This window comes from Schistocerca cancellata, chromosome 4 (assembly GCF_023864275.1).
Source record: "Schistocerca cancellata isolate TAMUIC-IGC-003103 chromosome 4, iqSchCanc2.1, whole genome shotgun sequence".
Lineage (NCBI taxonomy): Eukaryota > Metazoa > Arthropoda > Insecta > Orthoptera > Acrididae > Schistocerca > Schistocerca cancellata.
Window position 1 is genome coordinate 187,712,397 of NC_064629.1, and position 15,583 is coordinate 187,727,979.

A 15,583-nucleotide genomic window follows, 5' to 3' on the forward strand; every position below is an offset into this window, starting at 1 on the left:
GAATACTCCTTCTCTTTAAGAAACATAGCTGTGCAACTGTATCTACTAACAGTTTCAGTTTCTCTGTTAACTCTGCACAATATAACAATAAAACATTATTTTCTGTGACACAGTATACTGCCCTAACTGTGGGCTTGTTTGCTGTGACAATGCCTGACTGTATAGCATTGTCAGCCTTTAGTTTCCCTGAACTACTTTCTCTGTCTTGCTTGACAGTGGAACTTTATTTTTTCTCCATGCATGCCAAGACCCTTCATGATAATCCTTAGCATAGTCATGTATTACACCCTGGTGCATGGTACATTGCAGTTACCTGGTAGATTACACTGTGGAATGCAGTCTGTTGACTTCTCTGCAACTTCCTTTTAATGTGCTGTGGTCTATTTCCATCACTGTCCTTGCCCATGCCATGCATTCCAAACCTATGTGACCTGGTTTATCACAGTCACAGCAGAAATTTGTGAATTGTTTTGCCTGCATAGTGCAAACCCTTCCTTCTGTCTCATTTTTCCCACACTTACTTGCTATATGCCCTTTTGAAACACATGTAAAACATCTTTACTCATTTCTTTCCCTATTTGGCTCCAATGTTTCATGTGCACATTCATTCCTTGTGCTTTCTTTCATTGGCAATAGAGCACTTTCTTCCTGTAATGCTAATTCTACTGTGGCAGCTAATACTATTTTGTTATCTTGATTTCTGACTATCATTTATATTTGATCATTACTTAGCCCTTGTATAAAGCATGGTCTACAGCTCTATGACACCTGTTCTGTTTTCTCTACTTGTGACCCTAGTTATTCCCTAAACTCTCTCTGGATTTCATCAATCCTATTGGCCAATGAAGAGATTTGTTCCCCCCATTGCCTTGCCTTGCCTGAAATATCCTACATGTACTGTAGTCTATTGTCTACTTACTCATGTAGTTCTCTTCTAAAATGTATTTTATCTTTTCCCATGTACCCTTTCTCTTGCATACTTGCAGTCTCAATCTTGCCTCACCCATAATTTTTGCTTCAATAAATGTAAACAAGGTTCCATGTTCCTCTGACTTCAATAATTCAAATACTGAATCAACTTTTTCAATGAATTTCCTCAGGTTCCTCTTGTCACCATCAAAAGATTTCCCTAGAATACACAACACTTGCTTAGCACAATGCTTCTTTAGTTTCACTAAGCAGGGCCATTTGAAAATATTAAAAGACTTACAAATAGCAGTTTGTAGAATTACAATAACAATTGTTACAAGTTGCTTGAATATGATTAATTGACAGTGCTGTATCAACCTTGTAGCTACTACTCAGTGGGGCTGGACTCTCACCATGGTCTTGCACCTGCCCTCCACTCGCTCATCTGGGATCCCTAGTGCTTCATGGTTCTGCATCATGTTGCTGTTGTCCTACATTGTCATGCACCCTACTAGGACTCCGTGTCAGACTTTATTGTCATGGTGTGAATTGCTATCTGGCTGAAAGCTGGAAGTCGCCACAAATTCCTGCTGTAGCAAGCTGACTTAGTAAACCCTGCTTAACCTTTTATTTTTCTACTCACATGTGTGGCACCAGTTAAGCTTTTTCTGTCGAGTTTGAAATGTGAGTGTTGCTCGGGGTTGGGTGACAGAATTTGGGGAGAAAGGGAAGTAGTTGTTTGGTCTAAGTGAGGGGGAGTCTTGACCTGACTATTTTGTTAAAATTATTTAAATACAAAAGGTAAGGATTGGAATTAGTTCTGAATGATGAAGACTGAGTGTTTAAAAATGTGCCACTTTATTCAGAGAATACTCTCAACTTAGTATACATTTGCTCTAAATGAGATGTATTCACAAAAGACCTAGTATTTACATAGAGACAGTGACTAACTAGCACCATTCCATCTATTAAAAGAACCTGTCACTATTAACTGTGTCTGCACTTGTGACACAACACACAGGAGTCCTCAGCTACCCAGCTAGACTCCATTTAGTCTTCTGAATTACTGCAAATAACTTTCCTCAGATCTCTCCATTTCGATAAGGACCTGCCTGTCCTCTCTATCATCTCTTCCTGTCTGCTCTAACTGCCATGACTCTTCCTTTGAAACCGAGCGAGGTCGCACAGTGGTTAACACACTGGACTCACATTCGGGAGGATGACGGTTCAATTCCGTGTCCGGCCATCCTGATTTAGGTTTTCTGTGATTTCCCTAAATTGCTTGAAGCAAATGTTGGGGTGGTTCCTTTGAAAGGGCATGGCTGACTTCCTTCCCTGTCCTTCCCTAATTCAATGAGACCAATGACCTCGCTGTCTGGTCTCCTCCCCCAAAACAACCGAACCTCTTCTTTTGTAGTGTCTGCATCCAAGTTTTAATCAATTCTCCCTTTGCCCCTGCCAGTCCCTGACTTGGGATAATATTGAAGGCATTTGCCACCTCACTGGTTCTAATTATACACTGATTTTCTGAAGCTGAGTGGAGGAAGGGAGGCATCTGTTGTAAATTCATGTCATGGACCTGCTGAAGGTTCTTCATGACATATATCTGCACCTTCCAGAGACTCTGTCCCTTATCCCTCTCTTAGTGTCACTCTGAATGACATTTACAGTTTACAGTGTTATTTATTAAGCATAGCTGTTGTCTCTGTGGTGCCACTGTCTGGAAAGATTCCTTCTACATGACTTGGAGCATTTGACATTTTATGTAAGGCTACTGTTGTGCTTTGGTGTTGCCTGCCTGCCTCATAACTTTTCCCTTGTTGTGCTCATGAAGCTTTCCCCTGTTGTTAGCTCTTAAGGTTTGGCTGCGATTTCCATGGATACAGCACATTATGTCAGACTTAAAACTATTTGTGAACATTTCTCAGAGATTGATCTAATTAAATATTGTGTAGCCCAAGGATTAGCAATGTTCCTTCTGTACATGAACATGGATGCTCATAAAACAATAATATTTGCAGATAACAGCACCATTCTATGAAGAGGGGAAAATAAGGAAGAAATACAGCAATCAGTAAACACTGCCACAAAACAGCTTAGCAACTGGGAACAAAATAATCAGCTTTTACTAAATAGGTAAAACGTATCACAGTAAAATTTCACAATGCTCTGAACATGGATTTATACATCACATTTTCTCTATCAACAATGAACCTATTGGTGACAGTACAGAAACCAAATTCTTAGTATTAAGGCTGTAAAGCAATCTAAATTGGAATAAGTATGTAGAATATCTTCACATAGAATTGGGCAAGACCTGTTACCTTCTTTGCTCATTAAAATCCCACTGTAGTGAGAAAATAGTAATGAGTGCATATCATGTCTGCTCTCTTTCACACATTAAATATGGGGTCACATTGGAACTGTAGAAGAGGGCCATCAGCATCTACATCTACATCTACATTTATACTCCGCAAGCCACCCAACGGTGTGTGGCGGAGGGCACTTTATGTGCCACTGTCATTACCTCACTTTCCTGTTCCAGTCGCGTATGGTTTGCGGGAAAAACGACTGTCTGAAAGCCTCTGTGCACACTCTAATCTCTCTAATTTTACATTCGTGATCTTCTCGGGAGGTATAAGTAGGGGGAAGCAATATATTCGATACCTCATCCAGAAACGCACCCTCTCGAATCCTGGTGAGCAAGCTACACTGCGATGCAGAGCGCCTCTCTTGCAGAGTCTGCCACTTAAGTTTGTTAAACATCTCCGTAACGCTATCACGGTTACTGAACAACCCTGTGACGAAACACGCCGCTCTTCTTTGAATCTTCTCTATCTCCTCCGTCAACCCGATCTGGTACGGATCCCACACTGATGAGCAATACTCAAGTATAGGTCGAACGAGTGTTTTGTAAGCCACCTCCTTTGTTGATGGACTACATTTTCTAAGGACTCTCCCAATGAATCTCAACCTTGTACCCGCCTTACCAACAATTAATTTTATATGATCATTCCACTTCAAATCGTTCCGCACGCATACTCCCAGATATTTTACAGATGTAACTGCTACCAGTGTTTGTTCCGCTATCATATAATCATACAATAAAGGATCCTTCTTTCTACGTATTCGCAATACATTACATTTGTCTATGTTAAGGGTCAGTTGCCACTCCCTGCACCAAGTGCCTATCCGCTGCAGATCTTCCTGCATTTTGCTACAATTTTTTAATGCTGCAACTTCTCTGTATATTACAGCATCATCTGCGAAAAGCTGCATGGAACTTCGGACACTATCTACTAGGTCATTTATATATATTGTGAAAAGCAATGTTCCCATAACACTCCCCTGTGGCACGCCAGAGGTTACTTTAACGTCTGTAGATGTCTCTCCATTGATAGCAACATGCTGTGTTCTGTTTGCTAAAAACTCTTCAATCCAGCCACACAGCTGGTCTGATATTCCGTAGGCTCTTACTTTGTTTATCAGGCGACAGTGCGGAACTGTATCGAATGCCTTCCGGAAGTCAAGAAAAATAGCATCTACCTGGGAGCCTGTATCTAATATTTTCTGAGTCTCATGAACAAATAAAGCGAGTTGGGTCTCACACGATCGCTGTTTCCGGAATCCATGTTGATTCCTACATAGTAGATTCTGGGATTCCAAAAACGACATGATACCAAAAAACATGTTCTAAAATTCTACAACAGATCGACGTCAGAGATATAGGTCTATAGTTTTGCGCATCTGCTCGACGACCCTTCTTGAAGACTGGGACTACCTGTGCTCTTTTCCAATCATTTGGAACCTTCCTTTCCTCTAGACACTTGCGGTACATGGCTGTTAGAAGGGGGGCAAGTTCTTTTGCGTACTCTGTGTAGAATCGAATTGGTATCACGTCAGGTCCTATGGACTTTCCTCTGTTGAGTGATTCCAGTTGCTTTTCTATTCCTTGGACACTTATTTCGATGTCAGCCATCTGGCTGCAAATATAGAGATTTGTGTAAAGCTCTGTTTAAGATCTTTGGTATGCCTCCTTTACCATGTATCTACATTATGGAAACCTTTGAGAGAACATTGTTATGGGAAATGATAATTATACCAATATATCTAGTACTGTTCACAAAAAGTAATCCAATGAATTCTCTTGTCTTGCTTTACCAACTTGATGTTGTTGGGAAGGTGGTTATATAATTGTGTGCCTCTATGAAGGACACTCTTCTGGTAGGCTGATGTTCTGGCATATGAGACATGAGTGTTATTGCCATTTCTTGTTGTGTAATTGTGCACAGAGCTGTTCAGCTGATAGGCATTGGAGGTTCTTAAATATTCTCTTACAAAGACTATTGTTTCAAATATATATAGGCATGGAAGGTTCAGTATCTTTAGAGTAGGAAAAAGAGAGTGACATGAACCTTGCCTCTTTATGTTGCAGATGATTCTGATAGCTAGTTGATGGGTTTTGAAAACAGATTGACTACAGGGTGCATTCCCCTAAAATATTGTTCCATATCGGATTGCTGACTGGAAATGTGCATGATATGCCTGTACTACTATTTCTCTATTAACGTTTGTGCTTAGTATCTGTAGCATGTAACAGATTGATGATACCTTGGTTGTAAGAGCTTTAATGTGTGTATTCCACTTGAGATCACTCTGCGGATATATTCCTAGGAACTTAACATCATCAACTAATTTTATAATTTTGTTGGATATTTTCAATGCACATTCATTTTGTTGTTTATAGTGGGATATATGAAAGTTCATGGCCACCTCTTTCCCAGTGTTAATTATAAGTTTGTTTTTTACAAACCAGTGTGTTAGCTCCAGTAATGATGCATCTGTAGTTAACTGAAGCTCTTTTTGGTCTGACCCTGTAATCAAAATACTGGTATTATCTGCAAAATAAAGTTTTCTGGTTGGCATGGACAGTGTCATTCAGGTGATCAATATACAAAAGAAAGAGGATAGGACCGAATGTTGATCCTTGTGGCATACCATATTTGATGGTAGTTTTTTCTGATGTGTATGTTGTTCTTCTTGAAATGTTTTCAGTTATTGTGTCTTGTTTGAGAACAAGTTTTTGTTGCTGGCTAGTAAGATATGATCTAATCCATTCATTTGGAATACCTCTAATTCCCTTTCTTTCCAACTTACGTAGTAGGATACCATGATCTAAAATGTAAAATGCTTTGGATAGGTCCAAGAATATTCCAGTAGCCATTTCCTTTTCATCTACAGCTTTTAGAATGGAGTGCAACTATTCATAGACTGCTGTGGTTGTGGATCTTAGATTGCCTGAAGCCATGCTGATGATTTGACAGCAATGAGTTGTTGTTAACAAACTCTAGCAACCTACTATAAAAGAGCTTCTCAAAGATCTTTGAGAAGCCACTAAACTGTGCTACAGGTCTGTAATTGTTAACATTGTCTGTGACTCCCTTTTTGTGCAAGGGGGTTACTTTTGCAATCTTTACAAGATTTGGAGAGGTACCCGTGCAAAAGGAGTGATTAACAATATGCTTCAGAGGTTCTTCAATATGATATCTTGTTTGGTTTATAATACAATCTGGAATCATATCAAAACCACATGAAAGTTTCTTTAATGAGCTCATTGCCAGTATGAGCTCACTCTGTGTGACCTGCTTGAGAAACATAGACCCCATGGAGGTTTACAGTTCTCAATGTAGTGCATATTAGTAATTGAAAAGTTGCTTTGGATAAGATCAATTGCAGCTTTGCCAAAGTACTCATTGAAGATATTAGCTACAGAGGTAGCATCAGATAATTGTCTGTTTTCCAGCTTTAAGTTAATATATTTTGCCACTGGTTTTGTGTGTGTGTTTCAGATCTGATGATGTTCCATGATGTTTTGTTTTTCGATTTGCGGATATATTCATCATTTCTCCTTTTCTTTGCCTCTTTAATAACTTAGTGGTAGATCTTACTGTATTCCTTGATATAATTTTGCATTTTTAATGATATATTACTTTGTTTTTTATATGAATGTAGATATCTTTTCCTTGCACAGGAGATTTTTATTCCCTTAGTAATCCAACTTTTGTTTCTGGTAGGTTTTAATTTATGTTGCTTTAGTGGGAAGACTATGTCAAAATAGTACTTACATGATCCATGAAAGTTATCAAACATTCTATTTACATCTGTTTCATTGAACACTTCAACCCATGTTTCTCAGCTTAATATGTTGCAAAAGTTTGCTATATTGCTATCACTGAAATCCCTGCACTCAGTTATTTTAATGGGAGATATTTTCTCTGAACATAATTCCACTGATAACAACACAGCCTCATGATCACTGTATCCCATCTTAACTGCTTCACTACTGTATGGAGAAAAGGTTTCTTGAATAAAAATTTGGTCCGATGCAGTTTTACGATGCCTAGTGGTTCTTGTTGGTGTATTTACTGTGGGGATTAAAAAATGGTTCAAATGGCTCTGAGCACTATGAGACTTAACATCTGAGGTCATCAGTTCCCTAGAACTTAGAACTACTTAAACCTAACTAACCTAAGGACATTACACACATCCATGACCGAAGCAGGATTCGAACCTGCAACCGTAGCGGTCGCGCAGTTCCAAACTGAAGCACCTAGAACCGCTCGGCCACACCGGCCGGCACTGTGGGGATTAAGTTGAAACCCTTTGTCATATATAGTAATTCATGTTTGTAGTTTGAGGGTTTCAGAAAGTCTGTGTTGAAGTCTCCATAAATGATTTTCTTTTTCTTTGGTTCTACAATATTTAACATCATTTCAAATTTACACAGGAATTCTTCTATGTCAGCATCAGGGGATCTGTATATAGTTATAACTAGTTGAATGTCAGTAAGTTCAATAACCCCCATTTCAAAGACTTTTTCTTGATTCAGTAAGGATATGTTTGGATTACTTTGTATCTTAAATCCTGCTTTGCAAAGATAGCTGTCCCTCCATGTTTATAATAAGACCTGCAAAATGAACTGACTAGGCAAAAACCAGGGATCTTTAGTGTTTCTATTTGCAGTTCTTCTAGCAAGTGTTCTGTTATGCAGATAACATCAACATATAGGTCAGAACACAGTATTATTTCTAGTTCTTGCAATTTGTTAGTCAGAGACTGAACATTATGATACATTATATTAAACGGCAGAAGGTTGGATTTAATTTTCTTATTGCAACTACTGATTTTAGTCATTTCTGATGAACCACTCACCTCAAATAAAGTCCTGACCCTGTTTATCTTGTGTTGTTCTTCTTTGCTCTGTTTTCTACTGAAAAATCATTCTGGTGGGAAGGTGGTACTCTTTTCCTTCTTCCCTGCTCAATGGACACTGCTGCTGGTGTTGTTTCTTTTGTATTTATAACAGAAGCTGGGACTTATGCACCTATATTCACAAGGCTAGCATAACGTTTTCTTGGGTACCTTCCTTGAGAGGAATCAGGTGTTTACACTAATTGTGTAGGCCTACTGTCAGTGTGGGAGCAATCTTCTGATGCTATTCCTGTGGTTCGAGATAAAGGATATTTTGGAGAAATGACATCTTTCACTCTGCAGTGGAGTGTGTGCTGATTGGAAACTTGCTGTATATTACAACTGTGTACCTGACTGGGACCTAAACCTGGAACCTTGCCTCCTTTACATTCTTACTCTGTTCACAGACACTACATATATGTCTGAAAAATTAATTTTATGAATAACTGAATCTGCAAATTATGAAGTCACAAATTCCAAGGGAGAAGAGTTGTTCTCATTGAGACAAATTTGATGATATAACTATTTCACACATACCTGGCAACAAATTATGGAGCAGAGATGCATTTAAAATTGAGATTTTCCGTTATTGCAGTGCCCTATGTCAGGCATGGTCAGAAGAACTTACACCCACATAGACAACAAACAACATGTTTATTAACAACAGATTTATTCTTCTCTGTCATGGAACATTACTAAACAAGATCGAAAATAGTTCAGCAGTCAAAGTAACTAAGTTTAACAGTTCCAATAGGATAAGGAGAGGCTAGACATTTCATCTTGAATGTCTAGTTCACTATCTCATAAATATTAGGTCTTAAGGACCACAAGGTGAGATGACGCTCTCAGAGCACAGTCACAGTAACGAGGTGAGATATTTAAGTCTGGGAAGCCAAGTGTCAAGAGGCCAAGTCTCATGATAGCAAGGATGAATGTGCTGGCAGCTCCATGTAGCTCCAGTAGTAGTGTTCCCCAGATGGTGAGCTGGCTTCAACTGTTGGATATGGGCCACACTATGGCTTAAGTACTGGCAGGTGGATGAATTGGTCACAGACTATTTGTGGCCACATGATGTGGCAGAAGTGAATAGGTCTGTGCTAGCTACACCTCCTAGGAGCGATCTATCTGCCACCTGCCAGCTAGATGCATGTCTTGAGTCACAGTGGTGGTATCCTGAATTGTCAACAGTAACACACCTGTTGTTACTGTTGCTGTTGCACTGATGCACTTTGTTGGGGTTCTTGTTGTCATGGCAGCTGAGCTCTCATGTGTGGGTACTGTACTGTAATGATGGTGGGATATATGCCCAGACATAGTAGCAACCCCGCCCCCTCCCCCTCAGAGGAGAGATACCTCAGTATCTCAGATGCCTGTATCACTACTGCTGATGTCTGCAGGATGTGGTGAACTTGGCTCACTGCTGTTCACATCCATGGGAACAGATCTGGACCAAATCTGGAACAGAAATAAAGGAAAAAATCTTCCACTGGGTCAGCATGAGCCTTGCTGGGGTGCACTTGACTGAGGTGCTTGCAGCAGCTAGTTTGATCTGTTTGTTGAGCTTCTACCATTCCTAGCCAAGAAGGCAGCTTCCCGAGAACACCATTGCCCATAAATCATCCCAATGGAAACAGCAACGATGGGGAAGCTGTGAAAGCATAAGATTGGATAGGAGGGATGGACAATGGAGAGCTGTGATCATTGTGGTTGATTATGTAGTTTTTCTGCTGGGCTTGTCCTGTCCTGTGGTGTGGAGTAATGGGAAGTGAGGAATGTGGTAAGTATCTTGTTGAGACAATGATGCTGGTGCAGTTTTGCCATCTGGGGTTTAAAGGTGTGGACAAACCTTCCCATGAGCTGTTGGGAGCTGGATGGAATGGTACTGTATGGAGCATATGGATGCCGTTTTCGTCACAAAAGTATTGAAATTCTGCTGATGTGAATTGAGGCCTGTTGTCCACTAAAATGATTTCCAGTAATCCTTCAATGGAAAAAAATTTATTATATCAATCGAATATTGCCTTGAGCCATCGGAAATATCAACATGCTGGGCTGCCTGCTTTTTCTGGCATGTCTAGCAAGCCACGCGCATTTGTTCAATGTCTTTGTCGATGCCATTCCAAAAAAAACGAGTCATCAATCCAATATTTTGGTGATGACCATCCCGCAATGACCCGGTGTTGGAGAGCTCATGGTATGAAGAACCTGGTGTGAGTATTGTCTCCATGCAGCAAGAGGATGCCACTGAGCATTCACAATTCATACCAATGGTGCCAATACACCTGAACCAGGTGTTGCTGGATGAGTTTGTAATCCATCACCCACCCACGTTTCACAAACTTGATGATGTCGTAGGACACAGGAGCCTATGGCCACTGCCCAACTATTGTTGTGGTGTCATCAGGCAGACATGCGACAGTGGCAGACTTACTGTGTACCATCAAAGTTGGAGTCCTGTCCCACTGGGAGATAGGACAGTGCTTTCTCATGTTGTCTTGACAACTGGTAATGGACGTCTAATGTGTTGACAAGTGGTAATGGATGTCCTAACAGTATCCAGAGAAGAAGAATGCCCACTGTTGCAAGTACTGGATGGTCAGTTTTTTTCTGTTCAACTGTACTTGTGTGGTGCAGGTGTCAGTATTTTTTAGGCAGATGCCCCCAAGACAGTCCTGTGACAGTCAGTAACTCTGTAGGATCATAAGCCATGAAGTGCATTGGCTGGACGAGTGCCTGTTTTAAATGCTGAAAAGCCTTGTTGCAAGTGGTGTACCAATGCCGTCTAACATTTTTGTGGAGTAGCTGATGGAGTAGTTCAGCGATAGCTGCTACATGGGGAATGAATTTCTGGTAGTAGTTCAGCTGACCGAGTACTGATTTCAATTGTTTGAAATCCCCTGAAAGAGACTGTTTTTGTTTCACCTCTTCATAGTGTGGAGTGGGGCACATCCCTGGAAATAAGCCCTAGATATTCGATCTGTGCCACAAAAAAGTAGCATTTGTCTTTGTTACACTTCAGGTTGGCTTGTTGGAGAAAGCTGAATAAGGCTTCTAAATTCGCTGCAATGTCCTTCAGTTTCTACCAGTGATGGGGATATCATCAAGATACAATGTCAGGAAAAAAATTAGGACACCTGGAAAGATGACATCGATTTTTATCTGATGACACCATATGTCACCTAGGGCATATGATGTACTGATGTACGGGGTTGGGTTGTTTGGGGGAGGAGACCAGTTAGTGAGGTCATCGGTCTCATTGGATTAGGGAAGGACTGGGAAGGAAGTCTGCCGTGCCCTTTCAAAGGAACCATCCCGGCATTTGCGTGGAGGGATTTAGGGAAATCATGGAAAACCCAAATCAGGATGGCTGGACACGGGATTGAACCGTTATCCTCCCGAATGCGAGTCCAGTGTGTTAGCCACTGCGCCACCTCGCTCGGTACTGATGTATTGCATATGATGTACTGACAATGGTTTCGGTGTCACCTGCCAACATATAGCTTAGTGGCATAGTTACCAGAGCGCCATCTGTGTCTATCTTTTGATAGGGAATGCTCACAGCCAGAAGGCTCAGTGTGGTGTAAACATATGAAGCAAGCAGGAAACCATGCCATGGAAACACGCTCATGCTTCCTACAGCCAAATGAGCGAGTTTGAAAGGGGTCAACTGGTGGGCTTCCGAGAGGCAGGATGGTCCTTTCAGAGAATTGCCACAAAAGTTGGATTGCTGTGTCAGTTGTGCAATAATGTTGGTATCAGTGGTCACATGAACATTCTTACACTTGTAGACGACGTCCTGGACGTCCTTTTAGTACAGACGCTACCACGATCCTCGTATTGTAAGGACAGCAATGACAGATCGTATAGCTACCACAGCACAGATAAGAGGGCTTGTGAGCCATGACGTGTCAACACAGACTGTTGCAAATTAGTTGTTACCAGTTGGATTATGGGCACACAAACCTCTAGTCTGTCTTCCACTCATGTCACAGCATCGACGTGCAGATCTCGACTGGTGCCGTCAGAGCATCACTTGGAAGATGGAATGCCATGCCATGGTCTTCAGTGATGAAAGCAGGTTCAGATGGTTCAAATGGCTCTGAGCATTATGGGACTTAACATGTGAGGTCATCAGTCTCCTAGAACTTGGAACTACTTAAACCTAACTAACCTAAGGACATCACACACATCCATGCCCGAGGCAGGATTCGAACCTGTGTCTGTAGCAGTCGCGCGGTTCCAGACTGAAGCGCCTAGAACCGCTCGGCCATACTGGCCGGCGTGAAAGCAGGTTCTTCCCTCATGGAACTGATGGTCATTTGCATGTACGACATAGACTTGATGAGCACTGTCTCCTGGAATGCATTCATCCAAGACACATTGGCCCTAGCCCTGGACTTATGGTCTGGGATGCTACAACTCTCGTTCATCTTTGGCGTTTCTGGAGGAGAGGCTAATCAGCACCTCGAATGTGTGGAATGTTGTCAGCCCAGTCCTTTTGCCATTCTTGCAACAGGAACATGATGTTTTGTTTCTACAAGATAATGCTTGCCCACATGCTGCTCATGAATACTCAACGTGTTCTGCAAGATGTGCAACAACTTTCTAACCAGCATAATCTCTGGGCTTGTCTCTAGTCAAGAGCGTGTGGGATATGATGGGACAAGAAGTGGCTGGTGTCACTCATCAACCAAAAACTCTTACAGAACGACGTGAGCATGTTGAGCAGGTGTGGCATAACGTATCCCAGGACAGTATTCGCCAACTGTACAACTAATCAGATACAAGGGTCAGCCCCTGCATTGCCCCATGTGAATGCTACACCACATACTAATATGGGTGTTCCAGCACGGGTAGATACTTGGTTTGCAGAACCATTTGTGCTACTGATCTGTAAATGAAATCATTTATGTACTCCATATGTACTGTTGCAACAGTAAGTCTTGAGTGAATTGGAAACCTCTAAAAGGAGAAATTAATGAAACTTCCTGGCAAATTAAAACTGTGTGCCTGACTGAGACTCGGAAACGGAACCTTTGCCTTATGCGCTCTAGTGCTCTTCCGACTGAGCTACCCAAGCACGACTCACAACCCCTCCTCACAGCTTCAATTCAGTTCCAGCAGTATCTTGCCTCCAACCTTCGAAACTGCGAAGTTTCATATGAGCGCACAATCCACTGCAGAGTGAAAATATCATTCATGGTATACTTTTTTTTTTTTTTTTTTTTTTTTTTTTTTTTTTTTTTTTTTTTTTCCAGCGTTGATCTGCTTCGACCAGAAATCCTTGCGTCAGATGTTACCAATACCGTTGAAACATTGCTGGTGTGTTGGTGATGCAAAGTGCAGGAGGCTGTGAAGGAAAGGCCAAATTGGGTGTTAATGACTATCATGTGCTCGGAGGCTTCACTTAAGGGTAGTTGTAAACAGGCCTTCCTAGGTCGATTTGTGCACACAGCGTGCCACTGGCAAGTTTTGCCATGATGTCTTCTGCCCTCAGGATAGGATAAATGCCGATTACAGAATTAAAATCCCCACTAATTCGCAAAGACCTATTTTGTTTCCCGACAGTTAGAATAAGAGTAGCCCATTGACTAATGGCTACTGGAATCAGGATTTCTCCTTCTTGGAGTCACTGCATCTCGAGGTGAAGCTTGTCCTGTATGGGAAAGGTACGTTTCGAGCCTTACAAAACCTACGCATTGCTAAGGGCTTCAGGGTGACGTCCACTTCAAAGTCAGTGACACAGTTTGTCAAAAGCAGAAAACTGAGGCACATAAAAAAAAAGTTGTTGAAGATAGGTACCAATCACAAGACTTTAGGATTCATCGAATTGTAGACTTTCAGAGATCTAAACCTAAAATTTTTGTGGTTTCCATGGACATGACACTCAAAATGTGAGCTGTTAATGGTACTGCTTGATACTTAATTTGAGGTATAGCTCTTTAATTGATTTGTAAGGTGTTGTAGTGTTGGTGAATTAAGGCACCTACACTTGTCTCAAGTCACGATGGCAATGGAGGAGCCAGTACATATTTCAAACGTGAATGGGGTTGGTGTCTCAACTCTCAACATCAACAGTCTATCGTAGATGGGCGGAACGGCCTGCTTGTTGTGGCTTTCCTAACCGTGCACACAGTCCCTTCATCTGAGTCATAGTCTATAATGTTCAGACAGGTACTACAAAAATTCACTCAAAGTGTGAACAGCAAACCTCTGCCTTATGTCCAGTTTTACTACTGGCTTTGCACTTAAAACGGCGAATGTGGCATTTGTGGTGTCCATGCATGGTGAAACAATTGCTGCACGATGGAAACTGCTGCTTGCATTTATTACCCGGGACGTCCTGTCTAGAGGAAGACTTGTACAGTGGAGCCAGTAGGACTGGGTGGTGGGACCCACCCTGAATCTTCCGTATGGGGTGTGTGGTAAATACCTGTGGTGGCTTCTGCACACCCACTGAGGACCGGACTGACTGCTTGAATTCCCAAATTCTTGGGAGGAAGTTGCTAAAGGTGGGTCATTTAATGTTTAATTTGAGGGGAACGAACTGGGATCACGTCCCTAACCAGCGATTTAGCATATTACTGTCTGCATTTAACAATGGAACCCCTGCCATCGAGCTATCTACTCCCAATAGGAATGTCTGTTCCATTCATGACAACTTAAAAATTTGTATCTGGTGACTGTCACATGAACTTGCGAATCAAAATATTCTAATAAGCAAGGTTTCAAATGGTCATAGATCAAGGCATGTGGCACTACTTCTGGATCTGACTTCTTCAAGAGGTAACACAGACAAGTCCCTTCGAAAGCCAACAGGAAAGTGCGTTGCTGGATATCACCCGAGTTTCTGTGGGCGAAGAAATTCTGTTCCAGGTGGGCGACGTAGTTGACCCATGGTTCTAGTTTCCTGTCGAATTCCAGGAATGGTGGTGAGGGTGCTCTGAAGCCCTTCAACATGGAGTCGATGTGAGACGATCGATTGGAAACCTCAGGTGACGTGATTATGGCTGCCATCTTCTCCAACATCAATTCCTGTGTCTGTCACACGTTTTTCAAAGGCAGTAGTACTTGTGCAGACACGTTTGTGATCATTGTGGACCTACTGAAATGGAAATGTGATGTAACCACACCACTTACGCGGGAAAACTCGTAGAAAGACCGCCTAACGTGAGTGCAGCAGAGGATTTCAGACTGAATTTACAAAACAACCTTGTCACCAATTGAAGTGACTTGCGCTGTGCTCGGTGCAGAAGAACTTACACCCAGGTAGCCAACAAACAACAGGTTGATTAACAATAACAATAATTCACTCTTCTCCATCCTGGTGCATTAATGAACAAGAACACAAAATAGCCAAAGTAATTGTCTCAGTTTAACATGTACAGTAAGATAAGCAAAGGCTAGACTATCTAGTTTACTC